The sequence below is a fragment of the Terrapene carolina genome, unplaced genomic scaffold (assembly GCF_002925995.2).
Source record: "Terrapene carolina triunguis isolate 2854851 unplaced genomic scaffold, T_m_triunguis-2.0 Scaffold131, whole genome shotgun sequence".
NCBI lineage: Eukaryota > Metazoa > Chordata > Testudines > Emydidae > Terrapene > Terrapene triunguis.
Window position 1 is genome coordinate 14,083,405 of NW_020664482.1, and position 22,155 is coordinate 14,105,559.

At 44.6% G+C, this 22,155-nt stretch overlaps 1 protein-coding gene across 2 annotated transcripts in view; it reads left to right on the forward strand.

Moving 5' to 3' along the window:
• The first annotated feature begins 1,875 nt into the window (after window positions 1-1,875).
• Window positions 1,876-22,155, forward strand: part of STAG2 (stromal antigen 2) — a 178,014-nt gene continuing 157,734 nt past the window's right edge. The window contains exon 1 of one of the 2 annotated variants that reach the window (XM_024195504.2): window positions 1,876-2,071. The gene's annotated coding sequence lies outside the window, so the exon portion shown is untranslated. Of the gene's footprint in view, window positions 2,072-2,920; window positions 2,941-22,155 lie in introns of those variants that run through there. The other variant, XM_024195523.2, reaches the window with a different exon arrangement.

The following is a 22,155-nucleotide window of genomic DNA, read 5'->3' on the forward strand; positions in this document are numbered from 1 at the left end:
ACACGTAAGTGTACATAAATTATAAAAGAAAAAATACAAAATAAAGCACAGTGAGTAAAAACAGCTAACAAAAGTCAAAGCTGGCCAAAACACCAGCCATGTGCTGCACCCCTAAAAGGGAACTTTCACACTCTCTCACCCTTTCCATTTCTCATATGAATACCAGGGCTTGAATTAAATTTTTGTTTGAAATTGGGGCAGATTTAAAACATTTTACAAATAAAAAATATTAAAAATGTTAATACATTCTATTTACAGCATCATTCATACTAGCTTTGCTTGTCCTTTCCTGCAGACAGAGACTAGGATCAGAACCAGCTGTGCCACCAAAAGCATGGCCAACCCTCCAAATCGGATCAGACCAACATCCCTCCCAAGAATGACGTCCCAAACCAGATCCATATCCCTCCTCAGAATGACCCCCCAGAACCAGACCAGACCCACATCCCTCCCCAGACTGAAGTGCACCAGACCCGCATCCCTCCCCAGACCAAAACCCCCAAACTGGACCAGATCTCCTTCCAGCCCGAACTGGATCAGACCTCTCTATGAACCGACTCCTCTCGACCCGAATCGCCTACCAGAACGTGGCTCCTCTGGAACCTCTATTCCTCAACTGGACCCCTCCCCATCTTGATCCAGGGTAGGTGCTGCAGAGCTGGGTGGAGGAAGGGGGGCAGAGCTGCCGCAGTACCTCCAGAGGAAGGGGCTTGGAGTCGTGCTCTGCATCCCACAGCCACAAAGTGGCGCCCAGTGGCTGAGGGAGCTGCGCCCTGGATAGCAGAACTCAGGCCCTGCAGAGCAGCGCCCCCAGGAGTTGGGGAACAGCTACCTGAGGCCAGGGAGTTCTGGCACAGTTCCGTCCCCATGGCCCTGCTCCTGGCTGCCCTGGGGCAGCTCTGGCTACTTCGCTGAGCCATATGCAGTACTGGGGGGCAGCCACTGTGTGGCACCTGCAGGCAGCTCCATGTGCCTGCCCCACCCTGAGTGCTGGCCCCCCACCAGGCTCACCTTGTACATGGACAGGGAGGGTTTATAGTATGGCCCCATGTGACCATGCGGTGCTGCTAGTATTGTCCTCTGGGTCTGAGCAGGGCTGGGGAACCTGAAGGGCTCGCCATGGCCATGCCCCGCACCTGCTGGGCTGTCCTCGCCATGGCCTGCAGAGTAACATATGTTTGCTGAGCTGTGGGTGGGTTGAGCCAGGCCGTGCGCTGAGGGTGGCTGATGGGCAGAGGTGCTCAGACAAGGGGTGATGAGAGCCATTGAATCAAACTGCAAACTCTGTATATGATGGAAACCACCTCAAGCCAGGGGGTGTGGCCAGGCAGCCCCAGCAGGTCCAGCCCCTATGGTACGTGAGGAAACAGACTTGGCTGTACCACGCGCTAAACTCAGGCAGTAACTTCTGCTCCCTTACCCGAGTTAGCGCCTCCGGCTGACCTGTCTCCTCACCTCCCCGCCGGGGCTGGGCCCAACTGTCTCCCCCCTCCCTTCGCGCGCTGGCGGGCCGCGGCCCCAAGCCCTGGTATCCTTCCTTCTCACGCTCCGAGCCCAGGCTCCCCGCAGCCCGTGTGGGTGCCCACCCCCCGGCGCCGCGCGCACCGCTCCAGCGCCCCCCAAGGCCGCGATGACCCACATCTCCCCGCGCTGAGCGCGTGCCCAGCCCCGCCCCGGGCTGAGTGACGGGGGGTGGGGTGAGACAGGCAGGGCCGGGCATGCGCGCCACCTTGTTTCCCCGCTCAGCGCCTGGCGGGGAGGGGAGTGCAGCGGCCTCCCCAGCCCGGCCGGCAGATGGCGCCCCACGCCCAGGATAGCCGGCCTTGCTCAGTGGCCGCCAGGTGGCGCCTGCGCCCTCCATTCGCTTGCGAGCCGCCGAGCAGCGAACACCCCAAACAATCCCCAGCGCCGCCGCCAAATTAAATAACCTGCCCGCTCCTAGCGCCGTTTCTAAACCCCTCCGCCGCGGAGCTTCCGAGCCGGGCGCACGCACCCCGCAACCGGGCCGGGGGGGGCAGGGACGGAGCCGCGGGTCCGGGCCTCCGAGCTGCCTGCGCCGACACTGGGCAAGGTAAGTTAGAAAATGGCGGCGAAGCTTCTGGAAGTTTGGAGGGGGGACTCGGGGGCCGTGTGTGGCGATGGGGCGAGGCCAGGCCGGGGCCCTGGGGGACAGAGCGGGGCGCCGGGCCGGTTGGCCACAGGACTTACAGTGCAGCCAAGATGGAGGACGCGGGGCCGAGCCGAGAAAACACTCCAGCCCCCCGCTTCCCCACCCCCTCTTCCCAGCGCTCCCCAGCGGGGAGGGGGAGAGAGAGGGCTCCGAAAGCGGCCTCGCTGCCCGCCCGCCCTAGAGGCGCCCCCCTTCCTTCTCCCCCTCCTCGGCCACAGGCGGCCCGGGCCCAGCGCTCCGCGAGCTAAAATGGAGAACCTCCTCTTCCTCCTCCCCCTTCTCTAGAGCCGAGCAGGGGCTGTTGGCAAGATGGAGGACTCGGGCATTGTGTGTGTGCGGGGAGAGCCGGGCCGGGCAGGTCCGCCCGAGCGGAGGGGAACGGAGCCGCCGCGGAGCGAGGGGGAGCCCAGCTCGATGGCCAGTTAGGGGACGGCAGCGCACCGAGGGGCGGCCCGGCGCGCACGAGAAAATGGTGGGGCGGCTACTTCTGCCCCGGGGTCGTGCGTCTCGGAGAGTGGCCGGGGCTAGGGGCTTCCGTGCCTGACAGCTCGTTTCCCCCCCCCCGGCCCAACAACTGGGGGGTATGCCCCCCCCAGCGACTGGTACCCCCAACTGATTTCCCCCGCGCCCGGGGGCTGGCCCCCTCCCTGCCCGGCACTTTGGGGAGGAATGGAGGAAGCGCCTTTGCCCCTTTCGGACAGGAATGAAGCCGTGGGGTCTGACCTCCTCCCGCCCTGAAGGAGTTGAGGGAGCGAGCAGGGCCTGTGCGAGTGAGTCTCGGGGAGCGGGGCCCCCGGGCTCCCCTTCCACATCACTTGTTCAAGGGGCTTTCCCGCCCGCCCCCCGCCGGAGATTTTGGGGGCAGTTTCAGTTCAGTTTTGGAAAAGAAGGGCCATTGCAAACTTGTGTCGGGAGCCGCGTGTTGCTGGAGCCCTGCTGGGCCCTAGCCGGCTATGATGGGGGAGGGGAAGAGAAGGAGGAAGAAGGCTGATTACAGGGGGTTTTGGCGCCACTTTTGTTTTAGACAGCTTTGCCCAGAGCCCCCCCCCCCTCCCTTCTCGACATGCACAGTGAACTGAGCTGAACCCTGCCCAGGTAGGAGGAAACAGCTTTCCCAGCTTTTTTCCTTTCTGGGCTCTCTTGTGTACGCGTATGCAGACGTCTTTAGGGACTCGTTGGAGCGGGCAGAGATGGGGGGGGGTGTGTGTATAAGGGCAGGGTATAGCGGCATCAAGTTAGTTCCGCTGAACTTGGAAGCGTGTTTTCATATTTTAGATCAACGTAAACACAACGCTTGCTTCTGCTGTGTGTGGTGATGCTGGTGCCCTCGCTGTCTGTATGGTCTGCTCCTTGGTGTCTTCTTCTCCAGCTAGTGGTGTAGGTGATACTTGCTGTCCCTGAAAATACCCGGGACGACTGGCTGGTTGATTTCCCTCCTCCCCCCGGGCCAGCAGTGGCAATTGAATGGCTGTTTTTCTCTTTTCAAACCAGTTACTTTGTTTTCCCACAAGATTATGCATTTAGCTGTTACAAACTTTTCTGTAAGCGTTGCGGAAAGATTTAGTTCCCAGTTTTGAATAGCTTCCTGGCTGGTTTAAAACTCTTCTATTTCCCCTTCAGCTGTGTAAACACACATGATGGCTTGTTCAGGGGTGTTGCCTCCCCTTGTGCTCCCTGCAGCCACACCCTATGTTTGTGTCTTTGGACCTGGTCTGATTAGCAGCTTGATCTGGTGACTCAGCCCTTCTGTCTCTCCCCTATCAGGTGTAGGGTTGAGACAAGAGGTTCCTTTGCCCTGTGAGGCTGTAAGGAGGGGTTCCTGGAGGTAGCCTGGAGCGGTTCGAAACCTTGCTTTTCTCTTACTGTCGTGTCGCCCTCCTTCAGGGGAGGAGGGGCTGTGTCAGCGCCGTGACTCTTAACGGGGTGGGGAGTCGGGTTACCGAAGTGCGTCACACGCCGCCCTAATGGGGCCTGCTGGAGAGCCGATTGTGTTTGTTCATGTCCTCGGAGCACTCACCCGCCTCTCCTTTTTCTTTCTTCCCATTGGTCATCCGCACACGGAGAAGGAGGTGGCCTGCTTGCTCTCCCCTGGGGCGAGAACACACTACAGCGGGTTTAGTGAACTTGGGCTCTGGGCTTCACAAACACAAGCTGATGTGCGGCACAGCAAAGCGTTCAGCTGTGTAGCTACATTAGAAAGTCTGGGCTCAGAGCTGGTGCTGTTTGCAAGATGTCTGAAGTGTACACAGTCGAGAAATCCAGCAAGAATGTGCTTCGTTAAATAAAGTTAGTGCTCATGCTTCGGATCCCTGGAAGGAACACAGTTGATATCATATACTACTAGAAATTAGAACTGGAAAACTCCTCTTCCGTCCACTCCGTGGGGGCCAATGCTGGATTGTTCTTTACAGTACCTACTTGAGTGTTTTGTCTAGTCTTGTTTTAGAAGATTGGTTACTGGGTCTTCCATCCCTTCCCTTAATAGAATATTCCACAATATAATAGACTCAATTGGTACAGAATATTAATATTCATCCTACATTTTCCATTGGTCAGTTTCATCCTACTGCTTCTAGTTTTAACCCTTGGCCCAGCAGAAAGTTGTTTCTTTAAAGTCCTCCTTAATCTGGATGCCTTTCATTCTTTTTGGAATTCTTTCCCAGTCATATACCTCAATATCCAAAAAAATCTGAAACTGTGCATAGTTTTGTGTGTAGTCTTGGTGGCGTATAGATAATATTTAGCACTTGTGTTTTACAAACACTAACTGATTTTCATGCTAGTCCTGTGACATAGAGGTAGTTTATTCCCGTGTCTGTGATTTGTACAGATAAAAACTGTCATGGTACTCTGTTGCGGCCTCATAATACCAATTAATACTTTTTTTTCCGGGGGAGGGTCTTACACTAATTGTTGATGTCTATGTTATGGCATAACTATTTTGGAGTAGCAATGACGGCATAACCCTGTAGTGTATAGACAAAGCCTACGCTGACGGATGAGGTTTTTCCGTGGGTGTAGGAACACTACTCTGAACAAAGTTGCTCTGGTCAATGTAGCTTTTTTTCGTCAACATAACTATGTCTATGCTGGGGTTTTGTTCAGCATAGTATCTTAGTCAGAAATGTGTGGTTTTCACACCCTTGCCTGATGTAGCTATGTCAACCCAACATAGTGGGTTTACAAGTAAAAGGATATTCCAGGCCCAAGTCTAGAGGAGAGTGGTTGAGATTTTTCACAAAACAGTTTGTTGGAAAATGCTGACTAATCAAAACTGATTTTTTTTGCAGGAGACTTTGTTTCCATGAAACTCAAGCTTTTTTTCAGGGAGGCTTCTCAGGATCAGGATGTAATTTTTGAGTGAAGCTATGTCTGTGCCACGGGTGCTACTGCTGCAGGGCTATGGTGCCATAGGTGACTGATTTAGTACTGTAGTGTAGATGCTTCCTACAGCAACAGAAGAGGTTTTTCTGTTGACTTAGCTGCATCTTCACCAGGGGTTAGATCAGCTTAACTACAGCACTTGGGGTGTAAATTTTTCAGCTTTGCGGCCTTAACTTTAAATGTAGATCAGGCCTGAGAGAGTGAGACCTCATCTATCCCCCAGAATAGCCAGTAGTCCAGTGATTAGGGTGCTCACTGGGTGAGAGAGACAGGTTCAAGTTGCTGCTCTGCCTGATTCAAAGGAATTTGAACCTGGGTCTCCCAAATGAGTGCCCCTACTGTGAGTTATTGGCTACTTTGGGGCAGGTGTCTTAATTTTCCATGATCATTTTTGAAAGGTCTTGGTTTTCTCTCAATGTTGAATGAGAAAATATTTTGAAATCTCAAGGTTTTGTGGGACAGGAAACCTGTTTCCTTCCCAGCTCTAGTCTAGAGTAGTGACCAGGGGACCACTCTGCTACTGCTCAGGGGCCAAGCAGCGGTTCCCATAGGAATTCCTGAATATGCAGACACCTGCTCACACTGTGCACTAGGGGCAGGGTTTGGGCTGTAGACAGTTGAAATCTGTTGTTTTGGGCTATCTACCGATTCAGGAAGACAACACTGCATACACTGTTCATGTTCAGAAGATTATATTGCAGCTATAAATGACAAAATTTCAATTCTACAGAAATTAGTGCTGTAAGCCCTTCTCCTTTAAACACCAGGTAAAGTTTGCTACTTGCTGTTTGCAATTGGAGAGTGGATTAATCAATTTTGTTTGCTAGGTGTATTCCAGTTGTTTTTGCTCTAAGTAAGGACACAGTGATGCTTTAAAAGGAATGGTGATATATTTGGGAGCACTTGCAGGAAAAAGGATGACTTTTATAATTTTATATTAAAAATATTGAATGTAACTTCTTGGCAGTGAAAAAGGAATATATTGATGTTCTGTAAAACCAAAAAGCATTCCCTTTTCCAAACATGAAAATTTAGCTAGTAAATCATTGGCTTAGCTCAACAAGTTCCACAGTGCTTTATCATAGTTAAATCATCTCAGTACAGCTGTGTTCTTATAAACTAAAATATCAAGCTTATTAAATGCAGAAATGCTTTTATGTTCAAAAGACATGTGAAACCATGTAACTCATTAAATGTCCTTTTATTTTCTAAGAGTTTCTGTAATACTTACAAACTAGTGTATATAGAATTTTAGACCGTTTTTATCTATTGGCTATTACATGGTAGTTCCATAGTCTCCTATAGAAAATAGCTGTAGGGTGTTACCCTTTTGGAGGTAAGTACTCTTATTCATGGAAGAGACTATATTAAACTTGATCAGATTTCAAAATATTGGTTGTAATATTTTCTGATGTGTCAGAATACATTTTCATTTTTATGTGACTTCTCTTTTAGTCACTATGATTCAGGTGCAGTGTGATCTTAGGAAGAATCTTGACTGGGTTACCTGTAATCATGATAGTTCAGTGTTACTTTCTGTATCAATATTAAGCAAATTTCACAGCATAGTATAAAATTAGACTCTCTGGAAGTTACGCCTTTTCCATGGAACCCATTTCTAGTTACACGACTCATGAGAGCTTGTACAACACCCCAGCCTCTGATTCTCTCTCCCCCCCCCCCCCCCCCCCAATCTCACTTGAGGTTTGTTAAATGTTTTCTTGTCTGTTTTTATTTCTGCCTGTAACATGACGACTTGAATGCTGCACCTGATTTCTTCCAAAAGTTCAGGGAGTATTTTAGGCATCAATGCCCAGAACACTTTGACTTTGGTGAAAATTGTAAAAAATGAAAGGGGAAAATGGGGGACCACAGAGCCCCTGGCATCTGGTTATCAGAACCAGCAACTTCAGCCACTTCTGTAATTGTCTATAGATCAAAGAGTCTCTTGATGGCAGCCAATAATAAATTCTAGCATAATAACATCCCTCATCTCAGCCCTGCTCATCCTCCTAATACAGTTTTAAATGTTGACAACCTGAAAAACTTCTGTCCCAGACAGAAAGAAAAAAAATTGAGACAGGGGAAATGGGAGCATGCATAGAGCCCCTGGCGGGGGTGGGGGGCACACAATCGCTGGTGGGGGTGAAGAAAGGGGAACCCTAGCATGGTGGGGAGGAAGAATGGGGGGCCATAGTAAGAGGGAAAGGATACATGGGGAACACAGAGACCCTGATGTGATGGAGGGGGAAATGGGGTGTGTGCACATAGAGCCCCTGCCATGGTGGGGAAGGGGGGGAAAGAAGTAGCATGCAGAACCACAGAACGGGATAATGTGGCATGTTAGTATGGGGCGAAGGGAGCACACAGATCCCTGTCATAAGGGGATTGGGGGACAGTGACATGGCAGAGGGGGAATGGAGGGAGGACATTCAGAACCCCTGAAATGAGGGGTAGAGGGTAAGGAGGGGTCGCAGAGAATCCCTGAAAAAGAGGGGAATGTGAGGGTGACACACAGGGAGCTCCTTGGAGGCAATGGAGGAATGCAGGGAGTCCCTGGTGTGTGCGATATACTTGGTCTACAGAAGCAATAGAAAATGCAATCCTCTTGTTGATATTCCTGGAGCAAGACTTAAAGTTACGGTTGCCTAAGTGCTTCTATTTCAAAGGACTAATTGCAGTTGCTTATACCTTTATTAAACTTTCACTTTTTGGGTACAATTTTCAGAGTCTAAGGCTATGTCTACACTACCACTTATGTCAGCAAAACGTATGTTGTTCAGGGGTGTGAATATCTCCCCCCCCCCCCCCCCCGCAACATAAGTTACACTGGTATAAGTGGTAGTGTGCACAGTGCTATGTTGGTGGGAGAGCGTCTTCCGCCGACATAACTACTGCCTCTTGTTGGGGGTGGATTAATTAGGTCGACGGGAGAGCTCTCTCATGTCGGTATAGAGCAGCTACAGGAGAGATCTTACAGCGGCACAACTGCATTGGTACAGCTGCGCCACTGTAAGCTCTCTAGTGCAGACATAGCCTAAGATCTCTCTTACGATCATTTCTCTTCTTGGTGTGTATATAGTTTTTGTCTTTACAAAGTTTGAACAAAATAATGGTTCATTGAGTACAAAGAGTGAGAGGGGAAAAATACCCTAGCCATTATCTCTGTCTGCAGTTTATCAGCTTTAACATCTTTCTAGTTTGGGGGACAGCTTTGAAGCTTGGCATGATAGTAACAAGTTTGGACATTTGCCTTTTGGTGGTCTATTTTGATTCAGCAGAATTGAGAGTTTAAAACATACTTTTGCACATGTATGTAATTGTTTTAATTAAGAGCTTGTCTACACTACAAAATTGGGTTGACTTAAGTTAGATTGACCTACAGCCATCACAACAATTAAATCGGTTGTTGGTGTTCACACTGCCTTCCTGCTGGTGGTGCGTGTCCTCACCGTTAGCACTTGCACCGACTGAAGTGGGGCATTGTGGGGCACTGACAGCTGGAGTGTGGGGGCACTGGACAGCCATGTGGGGCTTACAGTTGGAGGCCCCCCTACCCCGGGGCTGACAGCCTGGTAGGCTCCCTGCTGTGAAATTGAGGTGTTGGGGAAAGGGGGAGCTCCAGCTGTGAGCCAGGGGAGGAGGGTTCAGCTTTGCCCAACATGTGGCTGACTACCAATTGGCAATGTAAGTACAGACTCCCCCCAATTTACGCAATCGTTCCGGAAATCCTTGCATAACTCAAATTTTGCATGAGCCGGAAACGTATACCTGTACGTTGCGCAAAAATTTCCGCAACTCAAAAATCCTATTTCTGGCTTATGGAACTTTTTCCGTAAGTGCGAATTTGCATAAATCAGGTCTTGCGTAACCCGGGGAGCATCTGTAATGCAGTGTCTACACTAAGGGTACGTCTTCACTACCCGCTGTATCGGCGGGTAGCAATCGATTTGTCCGGGATCGATATACCGCGTCTCGTTAAGACGCGATATATCGATCCCCGAACGTGCTCATCGTCGACTCCGGAACGCCACCAGAGTGAGTGGCGGTAGCGCAGTCGACGGGGGAGCCGCGGCCGTCGATCCTGCGCCTGTGGACCCCAGGTAATTCGATCCAAGATACTTTGACTTCAGCTACGCTTCCGTATCTTGGATCGATCCCCCCCAGTGTAGACCAGCCCTGACTGTGTTGCCCTAACTAAGTGCTACTCCTCTCACAGAGGTGGAATTAAGTTGATGTTGTGAGTGACTGCTGACATTGGTGGGAGCACCGTTGTAGACTCAGGGCCCTAAGGGCTGTACTAGTGGATCCATGATGTGAGCTCAGGACTAATATTCTTGGGGAATCTTTTTTTTTTTTTTTTTTTTTTTTTTTTTTTTTGGTAAATGGCTTTTGGATCGGGAACTGTTACTGAGAGAGCAACTGAAATTGTGTTTCAGGAAGAGAGTGGGATAAAGGGTCCATGTTGTCTAGGGAACCTTAAATATGTTAGAAAAAAACCCATATATTACTCAGAAAACTTGATTGTTAAACAGGTGCGGTTAGTGCATACACAACTTGCCTGACACAAACCCATAATAGCAAGGAAATGAAAAGTTAAGCTACCCCTCAGTGCGTACCTTAACATTACCAAAATTGGCATACAACAGACCATTGCTTTGCTCAGTTTTCACCCTTTACTAGATTATTTTTTACAAGATGAGAAGTTATGGATGTTAGGCATGGTAGCTGGGTGTGTTGGGAGAGAGTACTTTATGAAAGGGTTATGTGCAGAAAGATGGTTAAAGGAGGAGATGGGAAGGTTGGCAGTAAGAGGGCAGGTTGCGGTGTTTGGTTTGTGGTTTGCAGTAGTTTTGGTAATGATGTGCTTGTGGGTAGAGGAGTAGAGGGTATGTACCATTAGGTGGGCTAACTAGCTTTTCTTTTATGGGGTTGTGTTAGGTATATTGGATGGCATAGTGGCAGTAACTGCTTCACAGACTATATTTTTGTGTATTAATTTTCTATGGTGGTAGTAGTATTTAGAAGCACAGTGGGGGAATATTTTATCCAGCAGCAGCTGCTCAGGAGACCTTCTGTTGTATGATAAAATCTGAGAGAAATGTAGCTCTGCTTGGAAAAGGCTTTATATGCAATTGTGCCCATCAACCAGATTTGTGTATGTTTGCCCACCCCATCAACCAATCAAGCTTGTATACACAGTGTGCAAACTTTCATTTATACGATAAATATTTCTAAAACTGTCCCTAAATCCAACATTTAGGGGGAAAAAAAATCCTTTCGCTGTTGCACTAGTGCTCTTTGGGTTCAGCTCTAACAGGTCGTTTTATAGATCAATCAACAATGAGAGAATTACAGTCAGAGCTGAAATCCCAGGGCTTTCTATTAAGAATTTATAAAGAGAAACCAAACAAACTAAATTGGAATCTCTATCCCTGAGTGAAATTTCAAATATATTGGACACCTACTTTAGGAACAAAGCAGGAATTTATGCCTCATTTAAGCCCATTTTTGGAATGCAACCCCTAAATATGGAGTCACTACAATAACAACTCCTTATTTATGGTTCGGTTCATATTAAAGCAGGAATTCAACCTCTGTTTTGCATGAAGAATATTTTCCTCGGATTTACAGCACAGAATCTGGGAATGAAGATTGAATTTACTGTGGATGTTCAAATGAATCTGTTTAATGAGCCTGTTTATAATTATAACAAAGTAATTAAGAGGTTTATTTACTGAATCTCATGATTTTTTGACTTTGTGTAAAAACTGGACTGTAGAAAATATAAAAAAATAATTTAACACCATCAGATTTTTAGGTGTCTTTCTGAGAATATATACTTTTTTAATGAACAGAAAGCATGTAGAAAAATAATGGCATATTTGTATACAATGGCTAGCCAATGGATTGTCTTGCTTGCATGAATGTGGTTTCACAGAACAGAGCTAAAGGGAAAGAGTGTAGAAAGTCTGGCTTGTATATGATGGGATATTGGGAAGAGGAATATTAATATTTTTGATATCAATCAAATCTCTAAGCAAGGGTATATAATTAAAAGTATAACAATCTAAGGATATAAATATTAGTAGGTTAAAATAAACAAGTAACTTTTCGTTCTTGGGTAACTGACCCATTAACAGAATCCTGTAGTATGGTCTTGTATATCATTTTGAGATCATTGTAAATTAATGTATCCTGGAATATAAAGTTTGGATTTTATTTGAGTCCTAGGCCCTAGTCATTCATGACAAAAAGAGGTTACCATCTGTATTGCTTGACAAACTTGAAATTGGCTGATTAAGGCCATGTCTACAGTAGTGGGCTTACAGTAGTACAGCTGTACGGATGCAGCTGGGCCACTGTAAGATCGCTTGTGTAGCCTCTCTCTGCTGATGGGAGTGAGCTCTCCCCTTGACACAAAACCACCTCAACGAGCAGTGGTAGCTAGAAGCTCTTCTGCCAACATAGTGCTGTGCACACCACTACCATTTATGCCAGCGAAATTTGTCGCTCATAGGTTTTTTTTTTTTTTTTTTTCATACCCCTGAGCAACATAAGTTTTGCCAGCATAAGTGGTAGTGCAGACATGGTCTGAATTAGCTTGTTACTGAGTAATGAGGGGTGCACATCACAAAGCCACCTGTAATATTGTCACTTTTATTGGCAGTCACATCAGAGGCTGAGGATTGATTTAATAATGATACTGCTTGGGAGTTGAGGCTTTTTTAAAAGACCTCTGAAAACCTACTATTAATAGAAATTAATTGAAAGCCATTTGTTTGAATTTAGATGACGTCTATGTTTGCAACCCAGGCATGGTGACCTTGTGCTTGTTCATGAAAACCAGAAAGTGAAATTGGCTGTCTGCTTTCCACTGTACAAACCAAATGAGGAGCACAGAGGAACCAGCACAAGTGATAAAAAATAAATTAGATATAGAAAATTGTTTTAATAATCTAGGGTATTAGCATAAATAAACATTTAAAATATTTTTTTAACATAATGTCTCTAGCTACTCCTTGGTTTGGTAGTGCGAGGTATCTTGCATTGTTACTACTTGTGCTGTAACTTTTTCAATGGATAAGTAAAGCCTCTATCTTTAATACTATCTATAGAACACCACTAACATCCTAATCCTATACACACTTATGACTAATTTTACAGTTGTCATTATTCACCAATGAACTTGCAGGAATTATTCTTGTTACGTATATGTGTATTTGCAAGATTGGGTCCTAAATACTTACCCAAATACCTTTTTTTTTTTTTATTTTTTTTTTTTTAATTTTATTATATGCACACCTGTGCTCCTGATCTGAAGTAAAGCTTTGTTTTACACACCTGGTGTATAAACAGGAGATACTTGTTGTGGTGTCTTTGAAATGACTTAAAACTCATCCCTTCTCCTCCTCCTCATCCCCCATTTCTAAAGATGACTCCGGTCTTGATTTTTTCAGTAGTGTTTGTTGAAAAAGCTTAATTTAGACACATGTAAAGGAAAAAGTTTGTTTTGGTAAGGATAAAGTGTTACTGAAACTATAGCTAAGTGCACTGAAAAATACCTGTTGTCCTGAGCACAGCAAGTGAATGACTTGGGTGAAAAAAGGCTTGCATTTATATTGGGGGATGCACCAGGCAGGCTTGTAGAAAGGATTTTCACAAAAGACTTTAAAATAAAAACATGTCCCTGGTTTTCTTGTTGCCGCTGTCATTTATCTTCTTTTTCCCTTTTTGTAGCACTTACCTAGAATGCTACTGTTAATATGCTATAAATAAGATTCCTTTTTTAAACAAATTGCCTGCTTATCTATGCATCAGTGAGATATAAATCAAGTGTTCTTTCAATATTGCTTTTTAACTTAGTTTTTATGTGTAAATAATCAGATAGTATTCTCCTATTCCTTTTCATAACTACTTTTATTATTTCCAGAAATCTACAGTTCATTTGCAACTTTAGCAACCAGAAGCAAAGCTGCACTAGTATCTCTGCTGCATCTGTGTTATAGTTCTATTGCTACTTTTCTGATAAAGGATTGACCCCCCCCCCCCCAAATATTGAAACTGGCCTATGCATATTGATTTACCTACCAAGGAAATGCATTATTAAGGCAGTTTGCCTGTGAAAGGGGTGGGAGTGAGTTTTCTTTTTAGTAGCCCATTTTAAGCAACATTTCAGGCTTTCATTTTTATTTGTGTGTCTCATAAACACCCCATATCTTTCTATTTTATGAGGTGGGTTACCTTTCATTTTATTTTGTTAACCCTTGATATTCGAATCAGTGTTTGTACCCAACATGTATCTATTTTTAAAATACATTGCTCAAGTAAGTATGCACGTGTTCTGTATTATTGTACCACGTGACTATATTGAACAGAGTCGAGAAACTAAAGCACCTGGGACTCAACACCTGAAAACTGTTTAAAAGTGTCAGTTCTTGGAGCCCAAGATGCTCTGGGTATTTCACTGTCATTTGCCATCTTGTTTTCTCTTCTTAGTTACATTCTTCAACTTCCATTCTATGCAGTGCAGTGGCAGTCATATGAAATTTAATAATACCCTGAACACGGAAGTGAGCGTGCTGGTGCCTCAAAGCAGTATCTTGTTAATGCAAAATACAATTTTAAACTAGTAAACTCTACATGGTAAGACAAATAAATTATTATGCATCAGCAGTATTTAAAAATTATACAGAAATTTTACAGAACAGAAATTATATTTTGAAAATCCCAAATAAGTAATACTGTGAATAGATAAATACATTTGAGAACAAAATGCATGAAAACCAAACTTTTCCTTCATTTACATGGAAAGATCAGACTTCAAGATTCCTTATTTCCCACTACAACAGGCATTGATGTTTCAGCCTCCTTGCTCAGATTAAGGTGTCTGCTTATGTCTTGGATAGTGGTGGGGGAAATAAAGTACTTTGATCTCAGAACTTGTTAGGGGAGGGGGGGAAGTATTGTTAATTATTTTTGGGGATTTTTAAATGTGGTGTTGACATTTCAACCCTAAAAATGTAGGGATCAGTCCTGCTGTCATGGAGGTTAATATGGGAAGATCCAGTTGATTAAGCAAATATAGGATTTGTGCCATATTCCAAGTAGTTTGGCAATTTACATATTTTTTTACCAAAGCTTTTTAGGTCTCCTGTAAGTAAACTTCAGTTGACCTACAGAAAAAAGAACGAAGTGGAGCAGAGCATCTTAAAAAATCAAATAAAAGATGGAGAAGGGAAATGAAATAACACTAAGGAAGACAGGAAAGAAGGTGTGAGAAATACTAACAGAAGTAGATAAGTACCTGTGGATATGCAGTGCACAGTATTGCAGCACTTGCAACTGAGGCCTCTGTTGTGGAATACACTGGCAGTCATCAAAACTGTGAATGGTTGTACCAATGTGAAATGCACAAAGGTTTTGTATAAATTATGCTTGAAGCATCCTGAGATCATATGGGATGTGTAAGGTAGAAAGATTTCAATAAGCCTGATGTGAAGACATCAGGGTAGGGATTGAAAAGTGGTGGAGATAAGGCAGTAATTAAGGATGACCTTTTGGAGGGGGTAGCGGGCAGGGAGAAACAGGTTAGCAGCTGATGAAGATGGGTGAAGAAGGGTTTTTTTAACAAGCATGGGAATGAGATGGTGGGAGAAGAGAATAACTTTTTTGTTCTTTCATGAGACTTCAAAATTGGATGAGTGAGCTGGCACGCAGTGGAGTCTGTGTTTTTTGTCTCTTTTCAAGTGCTTCCAGTAATGGGAGAAGAATCCTATACTAACTTCCACTCCAGTGCCATCTGCTGCTGCTCTTGTGCCTGGGCTTAGTCTCCAAAAACTTGGAACTGACATGATGCACAACAAAATTAATCCCATAATCCTTGTTGTAATCCTAATTTTATTTGCCTCACTATAGTGTGATTGCTACACTGAGTGTAATAGGATGTTCTAGAAGCCTGCAGGAAGGCTCAGGGTTATGTTGCTGACTCATGCTAGCTTGTACTGGCAGCAAGACCAGGTAGGTCTTGTCAACTTCAATCCAGCATATGCCCCACTCTGAGTCGGGGGGATTAGGGAGTGAGAGGAGACATTACAGGGAAAAACCCTAGGAGGGAGCTCAGGCTGGGGTTTGTTTTAATTTGAAATTAGGAATAAAAGAATAGGAAGAGGGAAGGTAGTGTGTGTGGGTGCTTGTGTGCTGTCCTGTGTTAGGAGGAGAATAGGGGTTCTGGCCGTTCATAATGTTTGATTGTAACCTCATTGCAGCAGAGATTATCTTTAAAGTGTCACATGCAAATGGCACTGGATAGCTGAGCATTTTTGGTGGGAGACTATTCTGATATTGTAGGTGATCCTTAGTGGTACTGGTGTGGAACTGACTAAAATTACATGATCCAAATCAGTTTCTCTTTGCTGCTGTTAAAGTGCTTTTGTGGGACTTTCCTGCTTGGAGGAATGCCAAAATGAATGTGTGGGAAGCCTTAATACTTAACGCTTATACAGTGCTTTTACATGTTCAAACCCTTTTGCAAATATTAACTAATCTTTGTTTATTATTTCTGAACCCAATTTCTGCTTTTGTAAATGAGGCATAATATGGGTCTAATAATAATGGCCCACTTTTTTGGAATAACTGTTCACTTTGCCCTTGTGACTACTGTAGTTAGAGTAATCGTTTTGATCCTGTAAACATACATTGCATGTCATTTTCTTCTCCTGAAGTTTACCGCAGCATGGAAAATATTGTGTTGAGTGAGAGACAACAATAATCTGCATATGATCTTTGTATTTTAGGATGAAGGCCAATGAAATTTAAATTGAAAGTTGAATATATTTCTTCCTCCCTTCCTCCCCTTTGCCTTATTGTGACAGAGTTGTTCATTCCAAACATAATTCTGAAACATTTATGAAATGTCATATTGATGAATTTAAAAATAATTCTTAAATTGAAAGTGAGTTTAATTTTTTAATATATTTACAGCATGAGGTGTCTTATCTATATTTTTTCTTCATGGTTTTAGTGGCATGTGATTTATTATAGACTCATAGACTTTAAGGTCAGAAGGGACCAATATGGTCATGTAGTCTGACCTCCCGCATGATGCAGGCCACAAAAGCTGACCCCCCCACTTTCCCTTAACTCTGCTGTTGAAGTCTCCAGATCGTGATCTAAAGACTTCAAGTTGCAGAGAATCTTCCAGCTTGCGACCCCTGCCCTATGCTGCGGAGGAAGGCGAAAAACCTCCAGGGCCTCTGCCAATCTACCCTGGAGGAAAATTCCTTCCCGACCCCAAATATGGCGATCAGTAGAACCCCGAGCATACAGGCAAGATTCTCTAGCCAGACCCTCATTTTACCAGCGATGGCCGTTATTGCCTAATTGACTAAAATCACGTTATCCCATCAAACCATTCCCTCCATAAACTTATCTAGCCTAATCTTGAAGCCAGAGAGGTCTTTCGCCCCCACCGTTTCCCTCGGAAGGCTGTTCCAAAATTTCACCCCTCTGACGGTTAGAAACCTTCGTCTAATTTCAAGCCTAAATTTCCCCACGGCCAGTTTATATCCATTCGTTCTCGTGTCCACATTAGTACTGAGCTGAAATAATTCCTTTCCCTCCCTGGTATTTATCCCTTTGATATATTTAAAGAGAGCAATCATATCCCCCCTCAGCCTTCTTTTGGTTAGGCTAAACAAACCAAGCTCCTCGAGTCTCCTTTCATAGGAAAGGTTTTCCATTCCTCGGATCATCCTAGTGGCCCTTCTCTGTACCCGTTCCAGTTTGAGTTCATCCTTTTTAAACATAGGAGACCAGAACTGCACACAGTACTCCAAGTGAGGTCTCACCAGCGCCTTGTATAACGGAAGCAGCACCTCCCTGTCCCTACTAGAAATACCTCTCCTTATGCATCCCAAGATCGCATTAGCTTTTTTCACAGCCACGTCGCATTGCCGACTCATAGTCATCCTGCGATCAACCAGGACTCCGAGGTCCTTCTCCTCCTCCGTCACTTCGAACCTATGCGTCCCTAGCTTATAACTGAAATTCTTGTTAGTCATCCCTAAATGCATCACCTTACACTTCTCACTATTAAATCTCATCCTATTATTATTACTCCAATTTACAAGGTCATCCAAGTCTCCCTGCAGAATATCCCGATCCTTCTCCGAATTGGCAATACCTCCCAACTTTGTGTCATCCGCAAACTTTATCAGCCCACTTCTACATTCGGTTCCGAGGTCAGTAATGAATAGATTAAATAAAATCGGACCCAAAACCGAACCTTGAGGAACCCCACTGGTGACCTCCCTCCAATCTGACAGTTCACCTTTCAGTACTACCCGCTGCAGTCTCCCCTTTAACCAGTTCCTTATCCACCTCTGGATTTTCCTATCGATCCCCATCTTTTCCAATTTAACCAATAATTCTTCATGCGGTACCGTATCAAACGCTTTACTAAAATCGAGGTATATTAGATCCACCGCATTTCCTTTATCTAGAAGGTCTGTTACTTTCTCAAAGAAGGAGATCAGGTTGGTTTGGCACGACCTGCCTTTCGTAAACCCATGTTGTAATTTGTCCCAATTGCCATTCACCTCAAGGTCCTTAACTACTTTCTCCTTCAAAATTTTTTCCAAGACCTTGCATACTACAGAAGTTAAACTAACAGGCCTGTAGTTACCCGGGTCACTTTTTTTCCCCTTCTTGAAAATAGGAACCACATTAGCTATTCTCCAGTCCAACGGTACCACCCCCGAGTTTACAGATTCATTAAAAATTATCGCCAAGGGGCTTGCAATTTCTCGCGCCAGTTCCTTCAATATTCTAGGATGAAGATCATCCTGTCCGCCCGATTTAGTCTCGTTTAGCTGGTCAAGTTTGGCTTCCACCTCTGATGCTGTAATGTCAATCCCCCCTCCTTTATTCCCCTCTGTCCTACTCCCTCTATTCCTAAACCCTTCATTAGCCTTATTAAAGACCGATGCAAAATATTCATTTAGCTATTGTGCCATGCCTAGATTGTTCTTAATTTCCACTCCATCTACATTCTTCAGCGGTCCCACTTCCTCTTTCTTTGTTTTCTTCCTATTTATATGGCTATAAAACCTCTTACTATTGGATTTAATTCCCCTCGCGAGGTCCAACTCTACACGGCTTTTGGCCTTTCTCACCGCATCCCTACATGCTCTAACCTCAATAAGGTAGGTTTCCTTGCTGATCCCTCCCTTCTTCCATTCTCTGTACGCTTTCTGTTTTTTCTTAATCGCCCCTTTGAGACGCCCGCTCATCCAGCTAGGTCTAAATCTCCTGCCCACTAGCCGTTTTCCCTTTCTCGGGATACAGGCCTCGGACAGCTCGTGCAACTTCAGCTTGAAATAATCCCAGGCGTCATCTGCCTTTAGATCCCTAAGTATGTTAGCCCAATCCACTTCCCTAAGTAGTTGCCTTAATTTATTAAAGTTGGCCTTTTTGAAATCGTAAACCTTAGTCACAGTATTATTTCTGTTAATCCTTCCATTTAGTTTAAACCGAATTAGCTCATGGTCACTCGAGCCAAGGTTGTCCCCTACAACCATTTCCTCAACGAGGTCCTCACTACTCACCAGCACTAAATCTAAAATGGCATCCCCCCTCGTTGGTTCAGTTACTACTTGATGAAGGAATTCATCTGCTAGCACGTCTAGGAACATCTGAGCCCTATTATTGTTACTAGCATTTGTTCCCCAATCTATATCTGGGAAGTTAAAGTCCCCCATGATGACACAGTTCTTATCAGTTTTTACTTCCCTAAAAACATTAAGTAGTTCTCTGTCCGCATCCAGGCTAGATCCCGGCGGTCTATAGCACACCCCAAGCACTATCTCGGGGGAGGCTCTAGTAGTTCTTTTACCCAGTGTAATTATTGCCCATACAGACTCCGTCTTATCCATTCCATCACTTATTATTTCTTTACATTTTAGCTCATTATTGACATACAATGCCACTCCCCCACCTTTACCTTTTTTCCGGTCATTCCTAAACAGCACATACCCTTCCATACCTGTACTCCAGTCATGACTACCGTTCCACCACGTTTCGGTTATTCCTACGATATCAGGTTTCATTTCTCGGACCAGGAGCTCCAATTCCTCCATTTTGTTACCTAGGCTTCTCGCATTGGTGTATAAACATCTTACCATATGCTGTCTATCCTTTCTCCCATTAGTTATGCAATTTGGTACGGACCCCATACTGTCCATCCGCCCCCTCTTTCTTATGTCCAATTCCCTACCCCTATCTATGTCTGTGCTTATCTCCTCACACTCCTTTTCAGTGTTGGAATCTGGCGTGGAGATTAACTGAACATCTCCCAACCGTCTCCCCCAAGTTCCTAGTTTAAAGCCCTTTTGATGAGATGAGCCAGCCTCCCTCCCAGAAGTCTATTTCCTTCCCTACTCAGGTGAAGTCCATCCCGTGAGAACAGCTGTCTGTCCCCGAAAGCCTCCCAGTGGCCATACATCCCAAAGCCCTCCTTATAGCACCACTCCCTTAGCCAGCTATTTATCCTCACAATTCTGTCAGCCCTTTGCTGTCCTTCTCTAGGAACAGGCAGAATCCCACTGAAGATAATCTGAGCCTCAACTTCCTTAAGCGTCTTCCCCAGCCTGGCATAATCTCCCTTAATTCTCTCTAGCGAGAACCTAGCCGTGTCGTTTGTTCCTACGTGAAGGATGATCAAGGGGTTCTTACCTGCTCCTTTTAGGATCCTTTTCAACCGCAGGTCCACATCCCTTATCTTAGCGCCCGGCAGACAGCACACCCTTCTGTTTTCAGGGTCCGCTCTGGTCACAGGCCTGTCCAACCTCCTCAGCAAGGAGTCTCCAATCACATAAACCTGCCTTTGCCTGGTGACCGTGCTCTCTACAAATCTATCCCCTGTTCCCTGTAGTCGTAACTCCTGTGTCTCTCTATTTTCCCTTATAGTCCCCCTAGTGCCATCCTCTATCCTATTGGGGCCCGGTATTGATGCTGTCTCCATCAACTCCTGCCCTCTCTCTATCGGACTAGCTGCTCTTCTCTTCTTCCTCTGCCTCCCACCATCAGTTACCACCTGCTGCCTCCCCTCCTCGTTATCCAAACACTCAAACCTGTTCCTGAGTTCTATTTCCCCCTCACTAGCCCTCCTTTTCCTTGGCCTGCTCCTCACAGTCACATGTTTCCACTGATCTTGATTCCCCCCTCACAGACCATAGCCTGTGCTTATTGTAGAGGGTAGTTTTCAGTTAAAGTTGCTCAAGGTAGGTTTAACTAGCATGATGATCAAAGCTCCATAAGCCATTAGTCTTATTTACAGTAGGGCTCCTACCAGTGCTAACAACAGTGTTGATGATGGGATTTCTTCCCTTAAAGTTCCATAGACCATGTTGAACTGTGTCTTGGAATTAGTCTAGTTAAATCACTTCCTGATTTTTCTATCTTGCTTGTGCTGTTGATTGACTGTAAACTACTGTAATATTTTAAATAGTACTGGTCTGCAGCAGTATACTGCTGGTGACTTAAGTTTAAGACCGTATTTAGTTGCTGGAAACACAAACAGGTTTGCGCATCTCTTCACGAAAAGTGACGACATTCAGAATGTTTCTCTAGGACTTCTTGTTTTTATAAATAAAAAAAAAAAAAGTGCGTGTAGTCAGTAACCTTAACTTTGAATTTCCAGGCTTCCTAGCAAATGTTTTTTGAGAAAACTGCCGTGTCTTTTTCTTCCTTCCTTCCTCCTCAAGTAATTGTTTAAATGGAATTACAGTTAAGGTTATAAAGATACCAGTCAGGGTGGATAAAAATTGATGATTTAAAAAAAATATATCCGATTTTTAAATTTTAAAATGGATTTTTTAAATTTAACTATAGCATTCTTTTAAAAATACACCTATTTAGAATTAAATTTTGAAATTAACAATCTGTGTTAAGGTTTAATTTTACTATAATCTATTAGAATAATTTACATTGACTAAAAATATATTAAGCAATACGTATTTGTTGCCATATTTTAAAGAAAGTCAAATTGCTGAATTGGTGGAAGTCTCTGCCTAAGCACCTGGAACCAGAGTTTGTTGAAGATTTTTACAGCAGTAGCTGCTTTTGTAAGTGCAAAGAGAATGTTTTCTTTATTTCAGTTAGTTCAGTTCCATGACTAGTTCATTTGTTCATTCAAATAAACCAATTGGGAGGTAAGAGTGGGAATATTCTGTCTTTTGGAAAATAATACATTTCATAACATATATAGTCTCTCCTGTAATATATTCTGGGGCCAAAAAAAGTGTTTAATTTACCCTTGAATTAGAATTTTTAACATGTTCATTTATTTATTTATGGGTAGGGGAAAGACATTGTCTGTAGAGGTGTCAGCTAAAGTCAGAACCTGTGGCACCAAAACAGTCTGGCTGAGGTTTGTTTTTGCTACTTGTCACTCTACCAAAGAGGAAGAGTAGTCCATCAATTTTAAATTGTTTTACGGATATCGAAATAATAGACAAGAATTTTTTTTCTGTGCTGCTGATCTGGTTATAAAGCAAGGTAACTTAATACTGAACAAAACTCTAGGTTGGTTTTTTTTTTTT